This window comes from Lissotriton helveticus, chromosome 4_1, assembly GCF_964261635.1.
Source record: "Lissotriton helveticus chromosome 4_1, aLisHel1.1, whole genome shotgun sequence".
Taxonomy (NCBI): domain Eukaryota; kingdom Metazoa; phylum Chordata; class Amphibia; order Caudata; family Salamandridae; genus Lissotriton; species Lissotriton helveticus.
Window position 1 is genome coordinate 33,392,232 of NC_136063.1, and position 11,122 is coordinate 33,403,353.

Here is an 11,122-nt window from a genome sequence, read left to right on the forward strand (position 1 = left end):
ATCTCGGGGCCCTGCTTTCAGTTTCCTTTCTGCTCCTAGATATGCAGAGACAGGGTTTGCCTCGAGGGCTGATGTCACCGCCGTCTCCGGAAACGAAACTGAACTGTCCCACAACAGTGTATATAATATCGGCAGTCGTTCTGCGCACTTGGTATTGCGGTCCTCGGCATGGGTAAGAAGAGACCTTCAGGGAGCAGTGCGCTGGCAGCGGGCGCGCTTTCCAATCTGCCCTCCTCATCTCTGTGGTTCTATTCGGCTGGGGAATGCCAGCTGAGCCGGTGTCCGCTGGAGTTCAGTGGTATTCGTCAGGTGAGCTGCAGCCTGCGCCATGTGGCTGTGGTGCTGAGCGACGGCAGAGTGGCCCTGTGTGCCACACAAGAGGCTGGAGCACTTCTGCCTGGAAAACGGAGTGAGTGGCTAATGGCTAACAATATATGTATTTTGTATATGAAACGAAAACTTAAAACATCTTCTGTCTGGGAGTTCCATACACTTTGGGGATTTTAGAACGTTGAATTTTAGAGGGGCTTGCCATATCTTTACATTCACTAAAAGTGTTTTTTTTTTTACTTCTGGCATTAGCCAATATCTTCTGATGTTACTAAAATTATATACGTAATATATTTACAGGAGTTTTCGGCCAGCTCTCTCCATTCAACGGTCGGTTGTGTCATTCACCTATTTTTTTGGCTTGGTTTTGGAAACGCAGTTTAATCCATTTGAGCCATATGTATGTTGTCACTGGTTAGGGAATGAACTGCTTTTTGGTGGGACATGTGCGATGTTTGTGCTATTCACATCAAATGTGTTCTATACTTGCTTTAGGCGATCGGCCTTAACCTGTTGGTTTCTTTTGCTCTGTAGCCTTCATCCATTGATGTGCAATATTGTCAAACTCCTCTTGTGTTGATTGACTGGAGTATTTAATTATCCGTTTTGTGCCTTGTTTTTCTTATGCCCCCTGCCCCCTCTATTCCCTCCCTATTACTGTCGTCTCTTCCCCTCCGTGCTTTTCGCTACCCAACCTGCAAAAGCCCCTCATTCCTCCTTCCCTGGCGCTTTTTCCCATGTACCTTGCTCTTTCTCCAGCCAGTCACAGCCCTTATTTCTTCCCTCCATCACTCCTTATTTCCCCTTGTTTCCTCCTTATTCTACCTCCCTTCTCTCCCACAAGCTTCTCATTAGTGCCTCTGAGCCATGGTATATACTTTTCGACTTACAAATACAAGGCTGTGTATACTGAAGGCTCCCTTGCTTCAACGCACACCTCTTTGTTTCTATGTCGTATGAAAGACACCCTCACACACCCCCTCACACACCCTCTCACCCCCTCACCCCCTCACACCGTCACCCTCACACACCCTCAACCTCACACGCCCTCAACCTCACCCCCCTCACCCCCCTCACCCTCACAACCCCACACCCTCACACCATCACCCTCACACCCCCTCACTCTCCCCCTCATCCACCCCCTCACACACCCCCTCACCCTCACACAAACCCTTACCCACACACACACACACCCTCACCCACACACACACCCTCACCCACACACACCCTCACCCTCACACACACCCTCACACACACCCTCGCCCTCACACACCCTCTCACCCTCACACAGCCCCTCAGTCTCACACACCGCCTCACCCTCACACACACCCTCACCCTCACACACCCTCACACCCCCTCACCCTCACAAACTCTCACCCTCTCACCTTCACACCCCCTCACCCTCACATCTACTCACCCTCAATCCCCCTCACACCCCCTCACCCACCCTCACCCTCACATCCCCTCACCCTCACCCCTGTTGCCCTCAACCCTGTCACCCTCACCCTCCCTCACCCCCACCCCCTCATCCCCACACCCCCTCACCCCCATCCCCCTCACCTTCACACACCCTCACACCCCCTCACCCTCACCCACATTCACACACCCTCCCTCACGTTCACACACCCTCCCTCGACCTCACACACCCTCATACCCTTATCCTCACACCCCCTCACCCTCACACCCCCTCACCCTCACATCCCCTCACCCTTACACCCCCTCACCCTCACATCCCCTCACCCTCGCACCCCCTCACCCTCACATCCCCTCGCGATCACACCCCCTCACCATCATACCATCACACCCCCTCACCATCACACCCCCTCACCATCACACCCCCTCACACCCACACCCACTCCCTCACACCCCCTCACCCTCCCTCACCTTCACACCCCCTCACACCCCCTCACCCTCACACCCCCTCACCCTCACACCCCCTCACCCTCACAACCCCCTCAACCTCACAACCCCCTCACCCTCACAACCCCCTCACCCTCAAACCCCTCACCAACCTCTCACCCTCAAACACCCTCACCCTCAAACATCCTCATCCTCACACACCCTCACCCTCACACACCCTCACCCCCCACACCTTCACTCACCCTCAACAGCATAGCATAACAAGACATAGCATAGCATAACAAAACAAAGCATAGCATAACAAAAAAGCATAGGATAGCAAAACATAGCATAGCAAAACAAAACATAGCATAGCAATACAAAAAACAGCATAGCATAGCATAACAAATCAAAACAGGATAGCAAAACATAGCATAGCATAACAAAACAAAACATAGGATAGCAAAACAAAACATAGCATAGCATACAGCATCACTGAACACACCACAGCATCACTCAGGGGCACTCCAACATCACTATGCGCTGCCACAGCATCACTTGTTCGCCATCACAACATCACTCAGCGCCACCAAAGCATCAATCTGTGCAACCATTCAACAAAAACTGGTTCAAATAGGTTCTCTCAATGTTTGAAGCTTTATTACAAATGTAACAAAAAGATGTTAATATTTCACTACTGTTCTTGGATTTTTGTCACAATAAAATACCCTGAACATAATCTTCACAAAAGTTATTTACAAAAGTTTAAGCTATTGCCATTATAAATTGCAATAACTTTTATTTAAGTACTAATTATTTTAAAAAAAGTAAAAGACATTGTTATTTGTAATACTAATACATCTAAGTCACGTAAATACAACACATATTGCATTACAAATGCTATAGGTGTCACATTTGCAAAAGTTATAACTATTGGTATTGTAAATGACGAAACTTTTAATTTCGCTATTTAAAAAAAAAAAAGAAAATGTGTCAATTACAATACCAATAGCTCAAACCTTTCTAATGTGAGACCTATTGCATTGCAAATGCTTGGTTTTTCTTTTCTAAATGTGATAGTGTTGGACTTGGCCCTTTTTACAGGGTCATCCCTGAACTTTTTGCCTTCCTCCTGTATTTTCTTCTGACCTGTTGTTGGTGGTTTTATGCAGTGCTTTAAATGGAAAATTAACTGCAGGTACTCACCAAATTGAGATGTGGACCAGGGGGCGGGGCTATGGAGGCGGGCTATTTAAATGCTAAGGGACTCCATCAGGGGCACACATTTAATGTGATTGAGATTGAATTGGTGTGAAAATGTACATAATGATACAAAGCATTTTTGGTATATTTTGAGTATTCCATTTCACTTAAATGTACAAAAGGGTACTTTTAAAATGAAAGTGGGCTTCTGATGGTGCATCGCCTATATCACATATGACTAGCACAAGAAATTGTCCTTAGCATTTTTTGAAAAGATTTAACTATAGTTAATCCTCTTGTCTCATTGCCACTTAGCAGACGTCACACAGCCTCTCCTAGGTCTCAGAACTTTGCCTCAAAGCTCCTTACCTGCTGTAAAGTCTGATTGCCTCTTTCTGGAGGTGGGCAAGCTGCTGAAAGCTTATGCCAGGATGCCTGGCTCTGGCTCAGTTCCAGCTCCTCCTGCACCCTCAAACACAAAATAAACTGAACTTTGAGTGTGCATCTGCCTGCCAACCAAACTCTAATCTCATGTGCAAAGAATAAAGACAAAATAATGGCCTTTATTGCAATACAGGAGAGAAAGAAAGAAACAGCCATCTAGAGGCAGAATTGCACAATGTGAAAGAAGAAATTCTGGGATCAATCCCAGTCATCCCCACATGAGTAAGTTGTGTGATCGTAGACAAATATGTTATCTTACCGACATCCTTTTTCTTCATTAGCACATATGATAGTATATTCAAATGCACAAGTTCAGGATGTGTGCTGTACAATCGTATCTTGTGTAAGATTCAATACACTATGATGTTGCTTCATTCATGAAAACAAAATAAGCCAAATATAATAAACACCTGAAAAGTGACTTGCTTCCTTGATCACTAATGGCATTGTCGTCATGGTGGGAGCACAAACTCCTCTCAATGCTGTCATATAAGCTTGTGCACCACGGTGAAATGCTTACAAATGAAACAAGAACGCGCCTCGCGTGGCAGCAGGGGAGGGGGCCTGCGCGATTCCCTTAGGGGAGCATGCGACCATATGGCGCCTCCATATGGCGCTGCACGCTCCCACAAGGAAATCGGCAGATGTGCACGCGTTGCCATTGCAAGCATTGCAACGAGTGCACGTTTTTGCCCCCAAAGCTGTGCCAATGGCATTAGGTCTCTCTCCTATGCAGCACATGCGCGCTGCGTAGGTGACACCTAAAAAGGACACTATTATTTCAATGGTACTGTTTTCAGGGCTCGATTTATGTACAAGCTTTTAAGGCCAAACTAGACCTCGTGGTTAGGCTTTGACTGGGCTCTCCTTGTTAATTTGTTGGTTCACCCACCTCTACCCTTCCCAGAGCCCTTCCATTAACCCAAGAGAAAACGGAATCTAAAAAACAAAATACAATGGTGTTGAAACACTGCGGAGAAAGCAGATCCACACTGGAGGGAGTGTGGCATGGCACTTGCTACAAGCAACCCCTTTCACGTGTGCCGCATTGGCAGAGTGTGGTAATGCAGGGCTTGTCGGGCTCACAACTCTATATCTGCTATGCTGGACAATGCAGACACTCTCTCATTCACGAACATGCACAGAGTCACAGAAGCATTCATGCACCCAGACTGAGCATTTAATACATGTGCTCAGCTGCCAAGGGTTCAGATTGCTTATGTGTGACATTTTCATATTTTCAGTGTAATTATGAGTGACATTCAACAACAATGAGTGACACTTTCTCGCCAGAAAAATCAAGCAATGAAGATGAGGGAATCATAAACTCTTAGGATAGTGAGGATGAGGCACACATAGGTCACAGCCAGGCTATATTATTTCAAAAAGATTTCAGCTTGCTCATCTTTATAAAAATCATCAGCTGAGCATTCCACCCCAAATTGGCTCGCCGCCGACTACCTACCCAGCCCCACTGGTGGCACCAGATCACACCAGCGGCAGCCTGTCACAGAGCTACACTACACTCTGCTGACCTGGTGACCTGTGAACTCTGGTTCATGTACCAGAGAGGCCTCACTGAAACATTCTTCACTCACCTCTCTCTAGTGACCCTTGTTTTAGGGTTAGCTATATTCCTGTATTTTCATCCAGCCTGACAAAAGCATCTTAATTAAAAGTTCCAATCTGGCCAGAGTTACTTTATCAAACAGCATCACAGTACAGCTCTCTATGCCTCACTTTGGGTGTTTCTACACCCTGTAAATATAGGATGATTGCATTATCCAATTTCATGATTCTCAGTTTACCAGCCTCAGAAAATGTAAAGACAAGTGGGCCTCACAAGGATTGAGTCTCATGAACTGCTGGTCACTGAAGTACCGTTGAGAAAGCTATTTTATGAGGAGATTTAATAACACTTTGTCAAAAAAACTCGCTATCTTTGTCTTATTTTTTAATTTAAAATCTTGTTTATTTCATGGAATACATTTTCAGTCATCATCTACTACAGACAGCTGTTTTTTCTCTAAATAGAAAGAAAAAAAGCTAAAAAAATGTTACAGGCCTTGGGAATATAACAAACAAAAGATTTTACTCTGTGTTTGCAAACTTTTTACATGTAGGCTTTGATTACTATTACACTGTTATTTTGCGTTTCCGGCGTGCAAACTGTGTGCACAAGAGCAGACAGAGCAACGTTTATCTACACAAGAGGCGCCCATCGTGCAAGCTGTGCGCAGAAGAGCAGGGAGAGCAAAGTGTATCTACACAAGAGGCGCCCATCGTGCAAACTGTGTGCACAAGAGCAGGCAGAGCAAAGTGTATCTACACAAGAGGCGCCCATCGTGCAAACTGTGTGCACAAGAGCAGGCAGAGCAAAGTGTATCTACACAAGAGGCGCCCATCGTGCAAACTGTGTGCACAAGAGCAGGCAGAGCAAAGTGTATCTACACAAGAGGCGCCCATCGTGCAAGCTGTGCGCAGAAGAGCAGGGAGAGCAAAGTGTATCTACACAAGAGGCGCCCATCGTGCAAACTGTGTGCACAAGAGCAGGCAGAGCAAAGTGTATCTACACAAGAGGCGCCCATCGTGCAAGCTGTGTGCAGAAGAGCAGGCAGAGCAAAGTGTATTTACACAAGAGGTCCGATATGCAAGCTGTGCGTACAGAAACAGGCACACACCCCAGCAAGCCAGGAGTAAGAACGTAGGCGCAGAATGACTGTGTGCACAAGATCAGGCAGGGCATAGAGTGAGTAGTCACACAAGAGCCCTGGTGGGAGCAGTGGCAACAGAAACAGGCTAACATGTAAAGAAGCTAGGAGTGCACACACCAGGCACAGAAAGACAGTGGCCCTCATTTATGAAAAGTGACGCATCGCTGCGGGAAAACAGCGATGCGTCACTTTTCATTGCACCCTCCTTGCGACACTAATGATGCGTCATATTTACAGTATGACGCATCATGTCGCAAGGAGTTTCAGATACGTCAGTATTTCTGACGTATCTGTAAGCGCAAAAGTGACGCATTGCTGGAGTGTGTCACAAAAGTGACGCCACTCCAGCAATGTGTCCTTTCACATGGGGCAAGCCCCGTGTGAAAGGGCCTGCGTCAGTCTTAGGCCTGCTGTGAGGCAGGCGCAAGATTTTGACGCAATGGCGTCCTAAAAGTGGCGCAGTGAAATCTCATAGATTTCACTGCGTCACTTCTATGACCCTTTCTTGCGTCAATACGCCCCCCTTGCATACATTATACCTGGCGCAGGTATAATGTGGCGCAGGGGTTTACAAAGTGACGCATCTAACTAGATGCGTCACTTTGTAAATATAGCACAACAAGGCGCATTTTTTACGCCACTGGTGCGTCACAAAAAGTGACGCACCGGCGGCGTAAAAGTGACGCACAGCCTCATATATGAGGCCCAGTGTGAGCCCATAATCTGCATAAACGTGTACAGCAGTCCAGTCCTGGCTCACTCACAGCCACCAATACAATTCACTCAGAGCTCACTGAAGCCGACACATTCACCTAAAACAGAAAGTGGCGAAGACCAATTCACAGGGCACGAGTCAGGTGTACATACGGGTGGACGGCGTCCACCCCCTTTTTTCACAGGGTGAACGTCGTCCAGCCTGCCAAGAATTTGGGCCCCACTGAATAATATGCTGAATTTGTCCCGGTGTAATTTCCAAACACCGGACACTTTCAGCAGCGCCTGCACGTGGTCTGCTTTCCATCTGCGACAATCAACAACGTGCAGGCGGGGAGGGGGCATTCACATTTAACACTCCTGCTGGGCCCATGAGGAAGGCCCAATCTGTGGGGTCACCAGGCCTCCTTTTGTTTGTCTGGGAGCAGTCAGGACCTCACACCTGATGCAAATGAAGCGGAGGGGAAACAAAGGCCAACACCCTGTTAGCACTATGAACATACGTAAGAGGCAGCTTTTCACTTTGCTCAGTCCCTGTTTCGGAGATATCCATGCACTGTAAGAATGTCAGATGTGTTGGTCTTTCCCAGTATTTACACAAAGCTAATTGCATTTATGTAGACCTTACTTTCCCTAAAGGTGTGTTGAAATAATTTAAGTATCACCTTTTTTTTCGTATAGCCCTACTCATCCAATGCAGGGTGTCAGAGCACTTTACCTCGTGCATATTACATGTACAATAAAATATATAAGTTTGTCAATTAATGTACAGGATGTGTTACATAAAACTGGGGGATTCCAAGGTGTAGAAGTCACTTATCATCTTCCATAGCTTATTGTGCCATTAACCTCGCAATGAGCTCAAACGTACACATGATAGACCTGCTAAACATATGTGAGCGCTTTAGATCTGATGTCACTTCTTGTGATGTCACTTCCTGTAAAGTCATGGCTTGTGATGCCACTTTCTATGATGTTAATTCCTGTGATGTCGTGAGCAGTGATGTCCTGCACCGCGATGACATTCGCCGTGATGTCACTTGCTGCCAAACTACACTAGTCCGCCCTCTTCTTTTGTTAGGAATTGTGCCCTGCCCATTCACCCTACTGATAGCGCGCATTCACAGGCCAAACCAGACACCAGTCTGTGACAAGAAGCTAGGAATAAGTCATAAAGTCACAGTAGGCTTACATACAAATGGAAGAAGGTGTCATAGAAAATATATATAACATAAAATAACACACAACAGCACAAGCGGTACAGACTGGAGGTACAGAAAGTTGCTATAGTGTGTGTAAGGATAGATGCTCGGTGCCAGGTACGAGTGATTGTCTTGTGTGCAGTTTATGAACCTGATTGGCACACATCCTGTGCATGCAGTTCACTAGAGTCATCTGCCCTAGGACATGCCAGGCCATGCCCTAGGCTCTCCTTAAAATGCTCTTCTTCAGCTGCCTGTACTCTCAGGCTGCTGACACCTTTCCTTCTCATCTGTGGCTGTTCTCACAGGCTGCTGACACCTTTCCTTCTCATCTGTGGCTGTTCTCACAGGCTGCTGACACCTTTCCTTCTCATCTGTGGCTGTTCTCACAGGCTGCTGACACCTTTCCTTCTCATCTGTGGCTGTTCTCACAGGCTGCTGACACCTTTCCTTCTCATCTGTGGCTGTTCTCACAGGCTGCTGACACCTTTCCTTCTCATCTGTGGCTGTTCTCACAGGCTGCTGACACCTTTCCTTCTCATATGTGGCTGTTCTCACAGGCTGCTGACACCTTTCCTTCTCATTTGTGGCTGTACTCACAGGTTGCTGACACCTTTCCTTCTCATCTGTGGCTGTACTCTCAGGCTGCTGACACCTTTCCTTCTCATCTGTGGCTGTACTCTCAGGCTGCTGACACCTTTCCTTCTCATCTGTGGCTGTTCTCACAGGCTGCTGACACCTTTCCTTCTCATCTGTGGCTGTACTCTCAGGCTGCTGACACCTTTCCTTCTCATCTGTGGCTGTTCTCACAGGCTGCTGACACCTTTCCTTCTCATCTGTGGCTGTTCTCACAGGCTGCTGACACCTTTCCTCCTTATCTGTGGCTGTTCTCACAGGCTGCTGACACCTTTCCTTCTCATCTGTGGCTGTTCTCACAGGCTGCTGACACCTTTCCTTCTCATCTGTGGCTGTTCTCACAGGCTGCTGACACCTTTCCTTCTCATCTGTGGCTGTTCTCACAGGCTGCTGAAACCTTTCCTTCTCATATGTGGCTGTTCTCACAGGCTGCTGACACCTTTCCTTCTCATCTGGGGCTGTACTCACAGGTTGCTGACACCTTTCCTTCTCATCTGTGGCTGTACTCTCAGGCTGCTGACACCTTTCCTTCTCATCTGTGGCTGTTCTCACAGGCTGCTGACACCTTTCCTTCTCATCTGTGGCTGTTCTCACAGGCTGCTGACACCTTTCCTTCTCATCTGTGGCTGTTCTCACAGGCTGCTGACACCTTTCCTTCTCATCTGTGGCTGTTCTCACAGGCTGCTGACACCTTTCCTTCTCATCTGTGGCTGTTCTCACAGGCTGCTGACACCTTTCCTTCTCATCTGGGGCTGTTCTCACAGGCTGCTGACACCTTTCCTTCTCATATGTGGCTGTTCTCACAGGCTGCTGACACCTTTCCTTCTCATCTGTGGCTGTACTCACAGGTTGCTGATAGCTCTCCTTCCAGGGGTCATTTACAGCCGGCATTTCCAGCTCCAGCCAAAACTTAATTCACTCTAATTACCTGTTGCCCGCTCGCGCTCTGGGGCAGGATGGACCCGCCTATTAAACTGTGTCTGACTCCTATGTCAGTGAAAGTAATGCCACGTGGTGTAAGGTGTATATTGTAGTGGAGTAGAAACGAGCTGTGAGAAGCTCAGCCATCCCCCCAAGCCTAACGGGAGCAGCGCGCTGCCACTGCAGCTTTCAGTCAGCATTGTGCAATATAGCATCACTGCCAATCAATTAGCACATTGTGGGGAGTAGAGTAGCACTCGATCATCAGAGCTCTTCAGCAAAACGGACTGACTCATTGTCAGCTGCGTTGCGCTTCTTTCTGTGCATGCCAATTTCCCTGAGCTTGGCTTGCTGTCCTATGAGTACTGGTACTCTCTTTAGGCAAAGAGAAGTTCCAGTACTCAAGAGCAGAAAAGTTAGAAGTGCAGATACTTAGTACAGGGGAGTATCGGCCCATTTAAAGCACTGGTTTTATGACTCTGGGCACTTTACCACTGCTGATCAGTGCTAAAGTGCATATGCTCTCTATTGTAAGTTGTTGTAATGGATTAGTGATTCCATGATTGGTTATTTGATTTACATGTCAGACCTTAGTAAAGTGTAGCATGTGTTCACAGGGCCTGTAAATCAAATTGCTGCTGGTGGGCTTGCAGCACTGGTTGTGCCACCCACATAAGCAGCATGTAAAATGTGACTCAGGCCGGTCATTGTAGAGCCTGTGTGCAGCATGGCGCTGCCATGTCGATTTGGCAAGTGCACCCACTTGCAATTCCCTAAACCTTCCCTTTTCTAAATATTAGTCACCCCTAAGGTAGGCCCAAGGTACCCCCAGGGGAAGGGTACATTGTATGTAAAAGGTAGGACATGCTCTGAAGTGTGTGGCATGTCCTGATATTGAATTACAGCCAATTTTGTTTTTCACTATTGCAAGGATACCTGTTCCCATAGGCCAGAATGGGCAGTTTGATTATAACATCTTATAATACTAACTGACCCAGAGAAAATGATGGAAACACTAATTTAGTATGCCTGAACTCAGAATGATAAAATATATCTTTTAGTGAGTTCGTATTAACATTCTTTGTTTGTAAATACCACTTTTAGAAAGTAGGTATTTTC